The sequence below is a fragment of the Chamaea fasciata genome, unplaced genomic scaffold (assembly GCF_029207755.1).
Source record: "Chamaea fasciata isolate MVZ Bird 193981 ecotype frontalis unplaced genomic scaffold, bChaFas1.0.hap1 SCAF_2, whole genome shotgun sequence".
In the NCBI taxonomy this organism is placed as follows: Eukaryota; Metazoa; Chordata; class Aves; order Passeriformes; family Sylviidae; genus Chamaea; species Chamaea fasciata.
Window position 1 is genome coordinate 69,396,923 of NW_027094087.1, and position 18,935 is coordinate 69,415,857.

Here is an 18,935-nt window from a genome sequence, read left to right on the forward strand (position 1 = left end):
GTTTGTGTCTTCCTCAAGCCAGATGAATGTGGGATTAACTAGCAAACTCCAAGCTGGACCAGCCAGCAAGTACGGTGTCCATGTTTGAGTAGAGATGGGTAGGTGGGCAGGATCTGTGATGTTGTTTAGTAGAGACTTATGAGTGTGTGACTGTTGTGCGTTTGCAGCGAGGAGCCAAGTAGACCTTCTGGAGAGTCAGGAATGTGTGGGACAGGAGGAAATGGGATCCAGACAGGGTGCCAGGCAAGAGGAATGGCCAACACAGTGCGCAGCACATTCATGAATGTGCATGCGTTTCTGAACCTGGAGAGTTCATGTATGCACTGCCTCCTGCCTCTGTCAGCCCAAGAGGAAGGGACATGCCTATCTGGGCTTATGCCTGGTGTGAATCATGAAAGTGCAGTGCTGTTAAAGGCAACTCCCAGCCTGTGGCTGCCTTTGTGACAGGCTGTGTCTGTGTCTGCTATGTGATTGTGTCTTTGTGTGCCTCTCTAGGTATGTGCTCAGCTTTGCTGCTGGCTGAACCTGCAAACAGGAAAGCAGCAGTCCCTCCCTCAGCCTGGGCACAGACCAGGTGCCGGGGCAGTGAGCTGGGTCCAGTGGCCACGCAGGACAGGTCACGGGCCAGAGCACCGGCAGGATGTGGCCCTGCTCTTAAAATTTGCTATCAGAATCAACTTCCAAAACTGCTTCTTTTGCAACACAGGGTATGAATAAAGCCCAAAAGTATTTACTTAGTTTTGGATTATTGACTCTTGCGTGCTTAATATTCAAGATAACTAATCTACCATAGAAGGTCCCACAGAAAGGTCATTCTTTTTCCCAGTATCAGTATGTTTTTCAGGGTTAATCTATATCTGTTAGGTGACAGAAGAAACAGGTGGAGATATGTAGTAAGAATATAAAGTAAAATAAAAACACATATTGAAACCAGAGTTATCCTCAATGTACCATTCGATTGTATGCACTTTTCCTTAATTTACCTCTAGTGTAAACACTCCCTCATGTACATAGGTAAAGATGCTGCCACCTATTATGATTTTATTTGGTTATGACTACAATTATAAAAGCTTTTTTCTTTTATTTTTTTTCCCTAAGGCCCCATGGTAAAGACCATTTATAAAGGCAGCAAGATGGATTAGACACACTTCTTGATAAAGTAGGCACATTCAGTAGTGACTAGATGAAACTGGAAGGAAACAGCAAATTGGAGCAAAAGAGTGAAGTAATTTTACTTCATTCACGTATTTGGTATTATTGAGGATTGCTTAAAGTTTGCTACTCCCCCAAAATGGTCCCAGCACCGTAAGAATGGAGATGTGCAGAAAACTCACATGATTCAATCTTACATTTTTATGTGCGTGGTAAAGCTACTAGTTTGTCACCACCTTGTCTCTGTAAATCTGTGTTTTAATCCAGATCTCTATCAATTAAATTAATAGAACTTAAGTGTCTGACTGTTTTTTTGAAGGAAGACAGTAGCCTAGACACAGTTTGACTTCATAACTGAATGACTATATGTGATGACATCTATAACATTCACAATCCAGGATTTTCCTGTCCCAGAAGAGGCCTTCTCCTTTAAAATACAAAGTAACACTTTGCAGACCTGGCTTTATTATTCAATCCAAGCAATCTGAAAACACAGCATGTTCTTCAAATGACAGTGTTTAACATTCCTAATTCCCAACCCTCTCTCCGTTTTCTAGCCCTCTCTGCTCTCTGGCTTAGGCCTTTCTTTATCTATGCTTAAACTCCTGCTGTCTAACACATTAATCTACTTCCAGTATTTTCCCCGAAGTGCCCATTAAACCAATACATTTCAACTGTTAAAACAGCTACTGTAATCTAAAATGATCCCAATGGAAAAAGAAATAAAACTAGGCATGCCATATGCATGAGATTTATCTAAGCAAATATAGCTGTTCACATGGATATGCGTACATTTGGAATGGCCCAGGTTCCCTTCAGTGATTCCTCTCACGTGTATCCATATTAAATGAACCGTGACCTGTAAGCATCTATGCAAACACCAAGATATCAAATATATGTTAAAAAAAAAGAAAAAAAAAAGTAGGATGAAATAAAGTTTATGATGATCAAACATTAATCCTACCAATAATGATCCTTCACTGAAATATTTCTTACATTTAAGCTTGGTTTACATCTTAGCCAATTGAAGTCAATGCAAAAATTTTTTCATGGGGTTAGTGGTTCCTTCATCAGGACTGCATGAATGGAGAAGTGGAGTTAGATAATGGATAAATAAGTTAAAAAAACCATTAAATAGGTCCCACATTCTGTTTGTATAGTTGAAATATTGCTGAAGCTCATCAATTGCACTAGATACAGTTCAAGTAATGTATTTAAAAGTTACAGAAGTGACAAAATAAACATGACTGTCACGGTGTACTGGTTCTCTAACCCTGGCCAGCCCTGGCACCATGGTAAGTCAGGTACTTTCCCGTGACTAGGTCACCTTCAGGATCCTGTGGGACTTGGTTTGTCCTCAGGCTGGAGGCAATGATGGCAGGAGAAAGAAAGAGGGACGCTGTTGAAGGTTCACCAATCTGGGTTTATTGCTCCAGAGGGGAGACAATTAGAGTCCAGAGTGTCAGCCTCAACAAAGCCAAGGAGCACCCTTGCACAGCATCTTTTATTCGGGGGTGGTACAGGGGGATGGGTTCTGCAGAGGTCCAATCAACGGGAACATGGGAGTGGCTCTGAACCTAACTGACATACAAACAACAAACCACAGGGAGGTAGGAGGGGAAAGCTGGGATCCTGCCCAATCACTCGACGCTCTCCCTGGAACTTTCCAGGCACAGGGAGAGGCCCTGGAGTGACGGACAGAACCCAGGGATTACATAACACAAGATTGATATATAACTGTAATAAGGAAGGAACCAAAGGGAGATGACTAATGGGGGTGCATGAAATGGACCATTACAAATGAATAAGACAAAGAAGATATAATACCAGAACTAGAAAATGCACTGCCACATATGGCTATATACAGTGTTTCTTTGCTGAGTACGGTGGCTGCTTGCTTTTTATTTTTTTATCTATTCAAAGTGAAAATTAGAATATTGTCCAACAAAAAGCCCTAAGAAAGGGAAATATTTTTTTTCTAATTTCTTATCTATTTTATCCAAAATTGAACAGAAGAAACATCTTGCCCAGCAAAAATGTTAGCTAATTCATTGTCAAATTACCTGCTGTCTCTAGGTTTTCTTTTCTAAATGTCTATGTTAAGTATTAAAGTATTAAAATTTAGCTATTAAATATTCCTGCTATTGGAAGGTAAGGATAAGGACAGTCTCCTCTCAGTTTCATCACGCCTGAAGCTGCTGGTTTGGGCAGCAGGATCCTAAGGAAGTGTCGATACATTTTCCAGCAGAGTCTGCTAAAAGGCATAGTCCACAGGTCTATGTCCCATAGTGCAACTGTCCCTGGGTGATTTGATTCTCAGACCTTTATGGAGCTTCAGAAGGAAGATGCATCTTTGCTAGACTCAAGCTGCAGGCCTTTTGCTGAGCAAGAGCAGATCCTATTCTAGCCTGCAAAAGATGTGTGATTCATATGGAGCTGTGCTGGCAAGCAAAAGAACTCCTGAGGGTAGTCAGTAGACTGCAGCATCAGAAAGCTCAGAGATTGCAGATTGTCTCTGAGGCTTCAGGAGCCAAAACCTTTACAGGTTATAGTTACAATGGTAGGAGACCCTGCTGTGAAAAATGGTGGGCCCCATCTCTTGACCTGTCTCCTCACCTAGAGATGTGTACTGAACACCATCATTTTGATTTGGAACATTATGGGAAGTCTATCAGGGTTTATCCATTGCTCTTCAATGTTACTCTCTGCTTATCTTCCATTTGGACTGTATTAGGAGGAACCTGCTTCCATCGGACTGAAGGAGGTGGTAATTTACTTGACTACACCTGGTATGATGTGTTGAGTTCTGGCCTCCCTAGTACAACAGGCGACTTAATAGATTGACTGCAGCAAAGGTGATGAAGGGACTGTCTTTTATTTGAGGGGTGACAGTGATCTAGTTCTGTTCAGCTTGGAGCAGAGAAGGCTTTGTGGGGGGAGGGGGGAAAGGAGGATGGGACACAGCAAATTTTGTCAATATGGATGACTAAACGGGAGATGATGATGATGATGAGGGAATCAGATTCTTCCTACTGCTGCCCACCAACAGGATAACAGAAAATGGTATAAATCAAAGAATATAATAATTAATCTAATTTAAAGAGAACATTTTTGCAATTAGTGTTCTCATACACAGGAGGATGCTGCCCAGGGGTTGTGAGTTCTCCATGTGGGGAGACAGTCAAAACCAGACTGGAAACTTTTCTGGGTAACCTGTTGTAACTAACTGCTTTAATAGGGCTGGATGATCTCAAAAGGTTCCTTCCTATTTGATCTCAACAGGTCCTTTACAATCTCAAATTTTGTAGTTCGATATATTTTCCTTTTTATCAAAACTTCTTTTAAAGGAAATGCTTCTTCCTAGATTTCCCTGGCATCTCATATCAATTACAAATTGGCTCAGGGGAACAAATTTCTAAATTAAAATTAAGCTTGTTCTAAGATGATTTATTGGCATTAAAAATCTGAAATTACTAGAGTGTGGGGACTGTTAATTTTAACGTTTTATACATATGGATGAAGAAGAAAAGTCAAGGGAATCCACAGTTATTTGAAACATCCATTTTTTTCAGTAATGTAGTTATGCAGTTTCAATTTAAGGCTTCTGAGCTGAGTACTAATTATCACATTATATCCTAGGCCCATTGTTTTAGTGAGAACTAATGCTGAATGCTTCGCATGAAATAATGAACATCTTGATCCCAGAGTTGTGTAGATACATTTTCATTATATTTTGAACATCAAATCTTTATATTTTGAGTTCCTGTGACTAACCATTAGTGGAGCAACCTCAGTTGTTGCCATCTCCTTAACATTGATTCCATGAGCATCTGGTCCATGATGTTCACAGGCACATAGGTAAAGCTCACCAGTCTGCAGTTCCATGAGTTTTTCCTTCCCCCCTTTTTAAAAGTAGGAGTGATTTTTTTTCTCTTTTGCCAGTCACAAGGGACTTCTTATGGCTCTTCAAATATATTTCTTGAAAATGCATACGTGGAATGAATTTGCATACTGGATTTCTTTCTGGTCCTGTCTAATATCTTTATGAATGATTTGGAGATGACAGTTTGCTGTTTTCAGGTTTTTAGATGATGCCAAACTAGTGGGATCAAGTTGATATGACAGAATGCCGTAATGCCATTCAGACTAATGCCATCCTGATTGTCAGGAGAACTGTACCAGGTGGAACCTCATGAAATGCAGAAATAACAAACTCAGAGTTCTCCCTTTAGAAATGAAGACACACACCCTCTCCCTGGACCTGACAATGACATTGGCTAGTGTAGGGCAGAGCCACCAGGTTGGTTAGGGCCAGAACACTTGGTCTGTGAAGAGAAATGGATGGACAGGAGATTTCACACTTAGACATCCTTGTCTGATACGACCACTTTAGGTTCACTATTTATCTGAGAGAAATTTACAACTTCAGATAGTAATATATCAGATGAACGATAATCTTATGAAAGGATGAAGAAGCAGGTGTTTTTCCTCTAAAAAATATGTTTTGAAAGTACCAACTTATTTAATATAAGGATAGTATATCATATTTAGGTATCTACATTTTAGAAAAGCTCATTGTACATCCTCCTGGTGAAGTCTCGGGACACTGATGAATTGTTGCAATTTCCCCTCTATTTTCATCAGGAAAAGTGAAAGTTCAGAATGGACCTTATTAGGATGAATGGAAATAATGAAGTGAAGATCATAACACCAGCTTGTACATACCAGAAAATGAATGATAATTTGAAATACTACAAGTATTTTTTCAGTAATGATGTTTTTTTCTCCATAACAACTAGATTTACAGTAAAAATAATTCTATGTTGAGACTGTTTAAATTTATATTACATTTAAAAAAAAATTCTTAGCTCTGCAAATAATGTATATTTTGTTGTTCATTATAAGATTTTGAGAATGGGGGAAAATATTGGAAAAGGATAATTCCAGTGTCTTTATATTTGAAAACATGGGAGAAAAAATTTTCCCAAGTTAAAGGCAGGCATATATAAAATCTCATTACATACTTGTTTTTCAGTAAAGGATTAAGAGAGTTTCAGTATACTTGAATGGGTCAAAAGAGTAAGAGTGCAAGTTTTCAATGGAGTTTTTTATATCTGGGTCCTGTACCACATAAGATTTTATGTATGTGAGCAAGTTCTCAGGTGAACTTTCTCTATCAAAGCAGATTCCATTTAAAAGGAATAATGAGAACAAAATTGCCATTGTTGGTATAAAATGTATACGCACTATGGGTATAAAATTTTCATTTGCTTTATAACTTGAAAACAAATATTTCTGTAAATTCATAAAAATAAGTTGGCATTTTCACCAGCTGAGGCCAAATTTCATGGATACATTGCCATTCACCTATGTCGATTTAATGGTTTCATCTTTCTGAATTGCTGTCACATTTTCTGCAAAAGGATCAATTTCCTCATACTGGGAAAAATGAATATAACTACAGTCATTTTTTTCCCATTGTGTAAACTGAAATATTTGCCTTTCTGTTTAAGAGAATCAAATCTTGTTAAATTTCTTGTTATGTGCTATGATTAGAAGCTTTGAATACAAAAGGGATGCAAACAAGGAAGTGAAGGAGGACAAAGAGAATATTTCCACACTTTTGAATATTAAAGTAAGTATTCAAAATAAAAGCTTTATTTTGTCTTCAATAGGTTACTACTTAGTGGCTTCCTTTGGATAATGTAAATAAAGTGCACCAAGCACCTTTAATAGAACATATTGTTGTTGCTGTTATGTCTAAGAGCTGCCTGGCCACTTTACCCAGATAGTCCAAACTTTTGGTAATCCTCATCTGCGGTCAGGGCAGCATAGTCCTCTCCTCTGCCTTCTCCATGCCATGATGACTATTTCAATCAGCCATGAGAACAGTGGTCCACACATTGTAAATGTTTAAACTGAGCAACTCAGTCTCCCTTCTGCTTCCAAAGCCTTAGCTCTCAGTTCTAGACCACTGATGTGCCTTCCATCCAATTTTGTCATAAACTCTCCTTTTCCTTTCAAGAACATCCATAAATCTCAGTGTGCAGAAGAGGTATGCAGAATTCCCCCTCCTTCTGGACACTTTTCTGGAGATGTGATCATACCAGTGGATTGCTGATGCTGCATTTCTCTGCAATGCTAGTCATACACCAACCTTCAGGCATGCAGTATCTACAGAGGTGCTGGTTCATTATGATGCACTTAGACCAAAATATCTCTTAAAATGAAATTTATGAGACCTGGCACTATGAAGGAAAAGGGGACAGTACAGATAATATGACTTTCCTTTGGATGCTGCGAACCCTAAGTTCTCCATCAGCAAACAAACCTCCAATAAATTTGCAGCATGACATGCAGATCACTTCAGGAAGCTTACACTATTTTGCTTCTCTGGGCTCTGACAGGATTTTCTTGCAAGAGAAACAATTCTATTCATAATGTCTACTGTTGACACTTATATAACATAAAACTGACATATTTGATTATAGCCTGAAAATTATTTCAGTCAAAGATGCTTATAGGGATAATCTATTTTCTAGTATTCTGCTTTTTAAATGTATTTATTTTCTCCATACGATTTATATTTTAAAACCTTGATTATGTATTAAACATATGTAGAGTATCTACTGAGTGCATCTATGCTGAAATTCTTCTCTATGTTTCCTAAAAGGCTGTTCTTTGTTCTGTTCTACCTTAATGTTGTCATTATGTTTCTAAAGATAAATGAACCTGAGATGAATTAACTCAAATGAAGAAGAGATAGGAAATTCTTCCTTTGAAAGATTAGAACTACAAATTTGTGTTATGCCCCAATTCAGCTGTACTATTCATTAGTTAATTCTTCCTAGAGAAACCTGAATTTAGATACTTTTTCTGTTTTGGAAAAAAAAAACAAATCCTTCTCAAGATTCCCCTAAAGTAGTACTTCCAATGTGAAATTATTGGAATTGAAAAGCTGCACAGTAATTTAATTTAAATTAAGCCATATTAGTATTGTACTATTTATTATTATTATTTGTCACTATTGTTGTCACTAAATAGTGACAATCAAATGATCATTTGAAAGTGCATTTTGTAGTACCTCTGATCACTGGACACCTTATAAACTTTAACATCGTGAAGGTCAATGGATTTACAGTGATAACATAATTTAACAAGATGACCCCTAATGCAGAAAGAAAGAAGGCAATGTAATAACCTAAGTAGAAATTTTCACTTGAAGAGTCAGGAGGTGATGTCAACCAGCAGAGATTTATTAGCATTTTAAGTGCCTATGACCTAAGGAACTTTAAGCAAGAGAGACATAGGTTTTATGAGTTTACTTGAGGACATATCCCTAATTAAGTACCATAAAAAATATGCTGTAGAAACTCAATAGTTCTTTAGCGATCAGCTCTTCTAACATTAAATGACACCCTAAAAATTTAATGGTTTTCCATTAGTTGAAATAATTCTGCTTAACAGCTTAATGGCTACAGCAGAATGCTGTAAATTAGATAATCTATGTCCTCATCGTTATTCTGACATTTGCTTTGGTGAGGTTGAAAAGTCAACATCTCCCTGCAACTCCTATCTTTTCCAAAACTGTAAATCAAATATTATATCATTTTCTAGGTTTACTGCGATATTGACCTTCTCTAACTCTACAAGCATGATATTAGTCAGTGCTCTTTCACATGTTTTATTCCTAGAGTAAAACTCCCATTTTCTTAGAGGTTTCAAATGCAGTTCCTCCATTTCAACTGAGATAACCCTGGGTTATTTGGCTTCTGGTGATATAAGAAAATTAAAAGACTTTTACATTAAGTAATTAATAAATGTCATTTGAAAAAAGCTTTAAAAATTATTAATGATTAAGAACTACCTTTACTTGTCCAACAGCCTTCTCTTTATGGACGATGATACATGTGCACTCATCACATGTTCTCCTCTCCCAAGCTCTTTTTCACCTTCTGTCCTTTACATTTGTCTAAATTATCTTCCAGACTCTCAGAAATGTTCCCGGATTCTACTATTCTGAGATTTGCTTTAAAACTGTTATTAGGAAAGTAATATTTAAATTATTGTGTAAATAGTGATATAAATACTCAGTAAGGACACTGTTATAGGGTTTGCTTGTTTTCCCCAGGAATTCTGCTGTAGGTTTTATTCTAGGAATTAAAAAGATAATCACATGATAAATTGCTCATTTTTCATGCAACTTGGACCTGATTTTTTTCATTGCATGATTGTGGTGATGATAAAATTGTTAAGAAGACACTAAATGAGTTACTAACTGGTTGAATATCACCTTGTGGGAGAGGTAGCTCAGTTATTTCTATAGGCATAGTGTTTGTGTGTTCTTTTTCCATATACATTTATACAATACTTTCTTTGATAGGAATCTCAATTTCAATAACATTATGTGTTAATACTAGTAGTGATGATAAACTATTAGTGACTTTGGAAGTGTTCCATGCTTGAAAGAAATGAAAAATCCTCCTTATTCTGTGATGAGTCTGGCTGGGATGGAGATAATTTTCTTCATAGTAGTATGGATTGGTGAATGACTCAATATAGATAATACACAGTGTTTTGGCTGTTACCAGACAGTGGTTGCACAGCATCAAGCTTTCTTCTTGCTCACTCTGCTCCCACTCTTCCCCTCAGTGATCTGCTGAAAGTACACAAGAAGCTAGTAATGGACACAGCTGGAATAGCTGACCAGCACTGACCTAAGCATTAATCCATAACATATGATGTGCTCAGTAATAAATGCTTATGAAAATGAGGAGGGAGGGCAACCACCAAGATTATGATTTTTGACTTCCTAAGTAACTATTATTCGTGTTTTCCTGGAAGTGGCTGAACATCTGCATGCTGATAGGAAGTAGTGAATGAATCCCTTATTTAGCTTTGCTTGATTGCACAGCTTTTTTCACCACCTATTTGACATCTAAATGCCTGAAGCTTTCTCCCAGTTACTCCATGTCCAATGGGAAAGGAAAGTAAATGAACAGCTCTGTGGGTGCTTGACTGTTGCTCAGGGTCAACCTACTACAAAGTCATACACTTGCTTTTACTGTTAAATGCTAAGATAATCAATCCACATATATATAATGGATTGTTAAATATAATCCTTTAATATTAAAAGTGAAGGACTTAATCACAAAAGTATAAAATTAGGAGGAAAATTATTTTTCAGATGAAAGTTTTGAGAAGACTAAATTAAATTTGTATTACTGGAGGGAATAATTATGCCTTTTTTCATTAAATTTGATGCTATATCTGAACAAATTTATCCAACAAATCAGAAATTAGTCATAATTTGACTTGGATTTTATTTCACTAGAATAAATACAGTCCAGGACAAGTGAGGTTATACTTAAAACATTTATATATATTTATAAAGAATATTATTGAATATCTTTGACTTTTTACAAAATTGAAAAAATTGTTATATTTAATATAAAGAATAAATGAAAGATAAGACATAGAAAAGCAAAATGTAAATATTCCTAGTGTTCAAAGTGTCATGTTATCGCCAGATAAATTACATACTTATATTGAAAAACAAGGCTGACTTGAGCTTTTCTATTGCTTGAATTCAAACTGCTTGTAAAGATTGCAAATGTGATAGGTTACTGTCTTTGTACTCAGGCATCTTGGATGAGGCATTGTAGGCAATAGAATGCTCTGGGTTGGTGGTGGGTTTTTTTTGTTGTTGTTGGGGTTTTTTGTTTGCTTGTTTGTTTGTTTGTTTGGTTGGTTTTCTTTTGTTGTTTTGTTTGTTTTTTTTTTCCACTCCTGAACCCAAATTTCACTTAGCTGTGCTCATAAATTTGGGTTTATCGGAATGTAAATTCTGGAAAAATAAACACTCTCACAACTCTTTCTTTTTATCTTTACCTCTTTTAAAGCCCACTGCAAGCAGACAATCTATTCAGATTTTCAGTGGTATGGGTAGTGGACTGGTTACTAAGAGAATAAAATATCCGCTTAGATAAAATACTATTTTTATAGAGAAATTTACTTAATTCTTTCCTTTATGGCCATAATTATTTGTAATAGTTTTTTTTTTTTTTTTTTAAGTGATATTATTAAGTAAATTGAGCTTATCAGATCCACTGTCAAAAAAAATACTGTAGTAGTTTAGTCCCAGCTGGCAACTAAGCTCAGTACAGCTCCTTGCTCATTCACCACACAGCAGGATGAGGGAGAGAAACAGAAGAGTCAGAGTGGGAAAACTAATGGGTTGAGGGAAAAAAAAAAAAAAAAAAAAAAAAAAAAAAAAAAAAAAAAAAAAAAAAAAAAAAAAAAAAAAAAAAGCTGTGCAAGCAAGCAAAGAAGCAATAGAAGGAATTAATTCACTCCTTCCCATCTGCATGACCACGATGCTGTGTTCCCTTTTGTTTAACTTCATGTGCACCTCCAGCCTCCTTGTTGGTGGGATGGAGTAAGAGACAGAAAAAGCCTTGATGCTGTGGAAACCCTGTTTATCAGTAACATAAACATCCCTGTGTTATCAATACTGCTTCCAGAAAAAATCCAAAACACAGCCTCATACTAATTACTATGCAGAAAACTAATGTTATCCCAGGGAAAAAAACCACAGATACTTACAGCAATTGAAGCTGCATGTATCTATGTCTTTGTATCATATGTTTTGAATGGAAAACAAGTAGACCATATTGTAGGATATGAAGAGTAAAAAATTCCTCCTGTCCCATCAGAAAAGTAGTGGAACAAAAATGGATAATAACTTCTCAGGGTTTTTTTTTTTCTACTTTTATTTCCTATTCAAGGATTTTAAATTCCTCGCTATTTCAGTAGATGGTCTCCAGCTCACTTTTTATAGCTCTTTTTAAAAGAAATTTCCAATGTAAAAAGACTACACATTTCCACATCACAGAAGAAACTTTATTATTAGTAGTTCTCCAGTGATTTATTTTAATGAACATCAGAATTAAACAAAATATGAACACCTTCCAAATATGTCTCAGATTCAAACTCTTCAATAACCTTTTTGGTGTGAACGATAGGAGTCTAGCCTTGTTTCTGTAACCTTAGACTTTTACAGTAAACACTGAGCATTAGTCAGATGCCCTAAAAACACCCTAAAATTTCTTGGTCTGGAAGGACTGGAGTAAACTGAGTAATTGGTAAATGTTTAAGATCATCTTCTTAATTTAGTCTGTAGCTTTTTTTAAGTTTCTTTGCTTAAAAATAAAATTTCCTTCATTATGGTAGTAGTTGACATAATTTTCATGAAGATATTTACTGTTGAGTTCTATATTGGGTACTTGTCACAAGCAAATAAAAAGTTAGAAGTATTATGTTAATTTGTGTCTGAAATATATTGAGAGAGATTTGGGGTTTGATTTTGATTTGGTTTTCCTTTTTAATTCTCCATAGGTTTTCTGAACATCTGTTAAGAGAGGTTGTATTGCAGTTTTTATATGTTTTATTTAAGCTTCATTGTTCAGTACTGTTTTCTGCTCTGCTTACCAGGTACCCTTGCGTTCTGCTGCTTCAATTCAGTCTCTCAAAATTATTTTAAATCTCCTGATGTTTAGAAATTCTCTGGATCTATCCTTCTGTCCTAGCTTAGTTGTGGTAGAGTTAAATTTCTCACAATTAGCTGATATAGTGGATTTAGGACGAGAATAATGACAATAACACACTGATATTTGAGTTCTTGCTAAGCAGTGCTTGCCCTAAATCTAGGACTTCTCAGTTTCCATTGCTCCACCACTGAGAAGATGCACAAGAAGCTGTGAGGAAGCACAATCAGGATGTCTGACCCAAACTGACCAAAGGGATATTCCATATCATAGAACTTCATAAACAAACTCTGTATATAAACTGAGTTGATCTGGCCAGGGTGGACTGATTGCTGCTCAGAGTTGGGTTGGGCATCAGTCAGCAGGAGGTGATCTTCACCATTCTTTTTTCCCTTGGATATTATTTCTCTGTCATTGTGCTGTGTCCCTTTTCATTATAATAATTATTATTAGTAGGATTATATTTTACTTTATTTCAGTTATTAAACTGTTCTTATCTTAACCCATGGGTATTACCTTTTTCTGTTTCTCTTTCCCTTTCTACTGGGGAGAAAAGTGAGTGGATGTGTTGTTCATAGTTGCTGTTTGGGGTTAGACCACATCTTTCACTGGATTCACTGGTCTCTTGCATGCATGAATATAGATTAAGTATATGAGAATTCTGACAGTACATGTGTGTGATTATACTTATACATCTATGCATATGTCTAACTGGAGCACATTTGCTCACTTACTCAAAGTGGGTTATATTTTGGGAACAACCATCTCAAAGTGCCAATTATGGAATTTGCAGTTTTGGTCACATCTCATAAAGCCATAAGTTCAGTTTCTATATTTATATATTCTATTACACTTTTATATCATATTTCTATATTTCTGAAGTCCTGACTTGTACTGAAATAAATACACATGTATCCACTGATGATGCAGTTGAAGGACCAGAACTAAGAAAACAACACTTCATATGAGACAAAAAAAATCCCCAAGAATTGGGCAAAATATATTTTTGCCTTATTTAAATTTTGTTTGCTTTTGAATTAGTTCTCTAAACTGGCTTAGTGTTTGACAGCTTGAAAGGCAGTTTCTACTCTCGGCACACATGACTGAGGATAGAGGGACAGGCAAAAAGGATAATCTCAAATTAGACTTGTTTAAGCTGGCATGGCACCAAACTCTAAGAAAGTATGTGGGGATTTTGGCTTAGCCTAATGGAAATTATTAGCAGATATGATTATTCTTTGTAAATACAAGGAGAAAATATTAAGATAAAAGTAATAATTTCAAATACTATTAGGTATAAATGAGTATAAACTGGTCATGTGTAAATTTATGTTTGACCTTAAATGGGGTCTTTAGATGCAGTTGCTCTCAAGAGCAGAGGATTAAACATAGATGGTTGACAAAGTTGCTTTAAGAGCTGTGTTCCTTGTAAAATGGAAAGGGGACAAAGAAAGTGAAGATTTTAGGAGAGGCATTGTCTGAAAGTGGAAAGTGGATCTGTGTATCATTAACAATATTGTATGCATAGACTATCAATCTACAAAAGGGAGTTCATATACCTAAAGATATCTTGGAAGATTTGAAGCTTAAAGTAACACAGCTATTAAACTAAAGTAGACAGATGCTTTAAAGTAACAACATTGTTTTTCATTCCCTGAGATATCTGTTACAGAATTTTGAGCTGTGCATGACACATTGATGAATCTTGGGACACAAAATGCAGCTGTTTGTGATGGCAAGAGTACATAGAATCATAGTACAGTTTGTGTTGGAAGGAAATGTTAAAAGTCATCTAGCCCAAACCAGATCATCTTCCTCAGTGCCTCACCCAACCTGACCCTAAACCCATCCAATAACAGGACATTCACAACTTCCCTGAGCAACCTGTCCCAGTGTTTCACTATACCGGTCCCTGTATCTTTCACTGCCTGTGCATTTATTTCTTGTCCTTTAGTCTGACCCACAGTCCTTTACTCATCTATGCTGATCTTTTGCCTTGGTTTCTTGGTTTCTTACACCTGGGCATTGAGAGATCTTGCACTATATGAAAAATATCTTCAAAGATGTGTCAGCTCTTTTGTGCTCCCTTTTCCCAGAGGGCAGTTTCCCAGGGGGAACCTATTGACTAACTTCTACATGACCTCTGAAAGTCTAGGAAATTTAGGAAATCCATTCTCAACCTTTCATCATTTACTAGACTCTTTTTCTCTTAATTATTGGGGTTTTTTTTCTTATTCTATTAACACAGATAGTTACAGTGATTGGAAAGGGTTATGATGTGCATTATTCATTTGGATATCAGAATGAGCCTACATGAAGAATTATTTGCATTTTGTACGTTCTTCTCCTTAAGTATCAAATTGATCCCAAAACTAAGTAATTTAAAACATTACCAAGGCTGAAATCTCAAGTGCTCAGAAGTAGGAATACTACAGTGAATACTGCCTGTGGATATCTAATTTGATCCCCCTGTGTGTAATGGTGGTGAAGTGTAAAGTGAAGATTGTGGGAACAGTTTATCTGTGCAATAAATTGTTAGGCACCTACATTAAATCAGAACTCAGATAGATGCATGCAATTAAAGACTGGCTTGCTCCCAAGTTGAGAAAGCAGACAGAGCTCTTTATAGGAATGATTTCTCTTTCACTTTGACTCCATGTCTTCACCCATGACCAAACCAGGTGGGCAGAAAATAAAGTTTGCACTAATCATTTAAGGACTATTAATAGACTAAAGAAAACCAGAAGCAGGTGGAGATTTTGACAATATCCTTGAGTTTTCCAGGCATGCTTTTAAATTCTAGAGAGGAAATAAGTGAAAAAGAGAGTCTCACATATCCTTACTTATTCTTTTTTTTTAAAAAAAAAATGGGTATAGTTGAAATGTCAACAGATGTAATATTAAAATAGGAGAAATTTTGCTTTTGAATAAAGCAAAGCATTTGAAGCACAGAAAAAGATGTAAAAAATGTGAAAAAAGAAAACCTACATGGGTGAAAATTTACTTTATTTACAATAAACTGTTATTTTTAGTGCTGACTTTTTTCACTGCCGACTGGAATTCAAGAGTATTTACATTTGACAGTTTAGCTGATCTCTCACAGTAGATGTTTGACTATAATTACAAAAAAAAAAAAAATTAAAAAAAACCCCAACAAAAAAAACCAAACCAAAACAAATAAAACAAAAAAGAAATTTCCAAAAGAACCTAGGAAAGATTCAATTTGTGCATTTCAAAGCTATTTGAGCTATGTCAGAAATAAAACTCTTTGCAAAGTTTTCCTTTCTTATTTTTAAAGTACGTACAAAATATGGTATGGGAAAAAATTATGGGTAGAGCAGTCTAGGTTAAAGTTGGTCTTATGAGAAGGAAATTCTATATTCAGAAAATAATATAAAACATCAATGACAATATATTTTCAGAGCTAGATAATTTTATTGCTTTTATTGTTAGAAGGCTGAGGGTTTTTATCCATCAGGGCCCCCACTGTTTTTATTATTAGTGTCTTTCCTTCTCACTTTTTCAGTTTTGTTTTGTTTGTTGGGGGGGGTTTGCTATAAAACATTTTATTAAATCTATTCTTCCTTGCTATGAAGTTTTTGGATATTTTATTAGAGGGGATGAGACATTAATAGAAACTAAGATCTTCAGGAGGTTTTGAACACATTAATATTTAATTTAGTAATTGAAATAAGAAACTATGCCCTTACTTACTTGTCATAATCTAAAATAGTTTTTGCATGATAGGTAGTGCAGGGAGCTGTGTTGCCACAAAGGACTATATGGGGTAGTTGGGAGAAACCCATAAAATTAAAATATATAGCCTGATTACTTAATTTGTCTCTTTATCTTTTTCTGTTTCCCTCTTAATGCCCTGGATAGTACAGCTCTAATCACTGAGGACATTATGGATGAATATATTTTGCTTTTTCAGAGTGCAAAATAAAGGGTAAATTTTAAAACTTCTGTTTTGATTAACTTTGCTAAAACAGGACAAAAAGCAGTTCTTTTGCACTTTAGAAAAGATGTGTAGGAATATTGTGGCTGTTAATTTCTAAATCTGCAATACGCAGTATTTAACTATTCTTAAGGTACATACCAAGCCCAAACAAAATCAAGCTACACCCAAAAGCATTAGGATCATTAGATATGAAAATACCCACTTCTTACTAAAGTCAGTGTATATTTATTGAAAATCAGATAGCTAAATATGAGATTCTTAATTTAAATTCTTGCACAAAGTTGCCTGTAGAATTGTTAGACCTGTATCTCTTGATTTTATATGTGCTGTTAGGCTAATTGCTGATTACCAATATCATCAGATGAGGTGATATTAACCACCAACCTTTTCCAAAACTGGTCTAATTTAGCCTTTTCATTGAATTTAGCCTTTTTTTCTTTTTTTTTTTTCTTTTTTTTTTTTCATTGTTAATACCCTTTTTCTTATCAACCTCCAAATGGACTGATGATTGTGATTTTCAGTTAAATAAAGGGGAAAAAATAGCTGCTGTCTATAGACAAGGTGACTTGATTTAGTGGCTGCTAATTAATTTAGGGAAATTCTTTAGATTTATTTTTTTACTGAGCCACTAGGAAACTACAAGTTCACAGATATTGCAGATGGTTTCTTTAGTCAACACAAGTCACAAGAATCTTCATTTGAACATTTTAAATTCAAATGGAAACAATTGCATACCCAAAGTTCATGGTACCTTTACTGAAAATTAGCCTGCCAGATAATCTCATATTGGGCTGGTCATTCTCAAGTAGTGGGTGTTTTTTTTTGGTTTTTTTTTGTTTGTTTGTTTGGGGATTTTTTTGGGTTCTTTGGGGGTTTTTTTGTTTGTTTGTTTGTTTTTTAATAAGAGCATTTATTATACTATTTTTGGCAGAAAAATGCGTGTATATTTACAGAGCAGTTTAAAATTTTAGAATAAGTTATAAGGGATGTAAAAGACAGTTTTATGTACACATACACACACACATGAATTAGTTTGTGGAATTACTGAGGGAAATTTTGTATTTAGCCATAGCAGTTTACCCACTCATATCACTACTAATATCTGTGCCAGAAGCAGATTTGCATGCATGCAATGAGGGCTGTCTTTTATACCTTGTTAAGTTTAACCACTGTAGTGGTTTAGCCCAGGCAAGCATCTAAGACCCACACAGCTGCTCTGCTTGCTTCCCCTCAGTGGAACGGGAGAGACAACTGGAAAAGTGTGAGAAATCTCATGGGTTGAATTAAGGGCAGCTCAAAAGGTAAAACAAAAACTGTGCACACAAGCAAAGCAAAACAAGCAACTCATTCACCAGTTCCCATGGGCAGACAGGTGTTGAGCCATCTCCAGGAAAACAAGGCTCTATCACACGGAACAGTGCCGTGGGAACACAAACACTGTCAGCCCGAATGTCTCCCCTTCTTCCTCCTCCAGCTTTATGTGCTGAGCATGACACCATGTGTAATGCAGTATCCCTTGGTCAGTTGGGTTCAGCTGTCCTGGCAGTGTCTTCTCCCTGCTCTCGTGCAGCACCAGCTTCCTCACTGCTGGGGAGAAGCAGACAAGCAGAAAAGGCCATGGCTCCGTGTAAGCACTGCTGAGCAACGGGCAACACACTCCTCTGTTATCAACACTGTTTTGCGCATAAAGCAAAAATCGTATGAGCTGCTTTGAAGAAAATTAACTCTCACCCAGCCAAAAGCAGTACAATATACAATTTAATAGAGTAGATTGCTAAGTCTGCAACTGAAATATTAATGTGTCTGTGAGAAAAAGAACCCAAGAGTAGTTTTGAAAAACCCCACTCTCCATGGCATCTTCATTCTCTCAGGACAAGTCAAAGATCATGACCACCAGCAAGTACTTTGCAACTCGGGGAAATAGCCTTATTTTTGCCAATTTTGCTGTGTCTTAATACAAGAAGAGTTCTGTCTGTTTATAATATGGAGGCTTTGTATTTGTTATCGGAACAGTTTTAAGTCCATTCCATACAGAAAGTGAGTTAAGAAAAAAAGCAAGCTAAGAAAAAGACATTTATAACATCTTTGTCCATTATTTATTAACATGAAGACCTTAGGGTTCAAGGTAATACAAGGTGGAAAAACAAAAGGGATGGAGAAATTATGAACAAAGAAGAAAAGGAAAAAGAAGAATTATTTTTCCCTGGCCTTATGTAAGTCGCTGTAAAATTTACATAGGAATTAGTGCTATCTGTGCCCTTATTTTAAACCTGTAA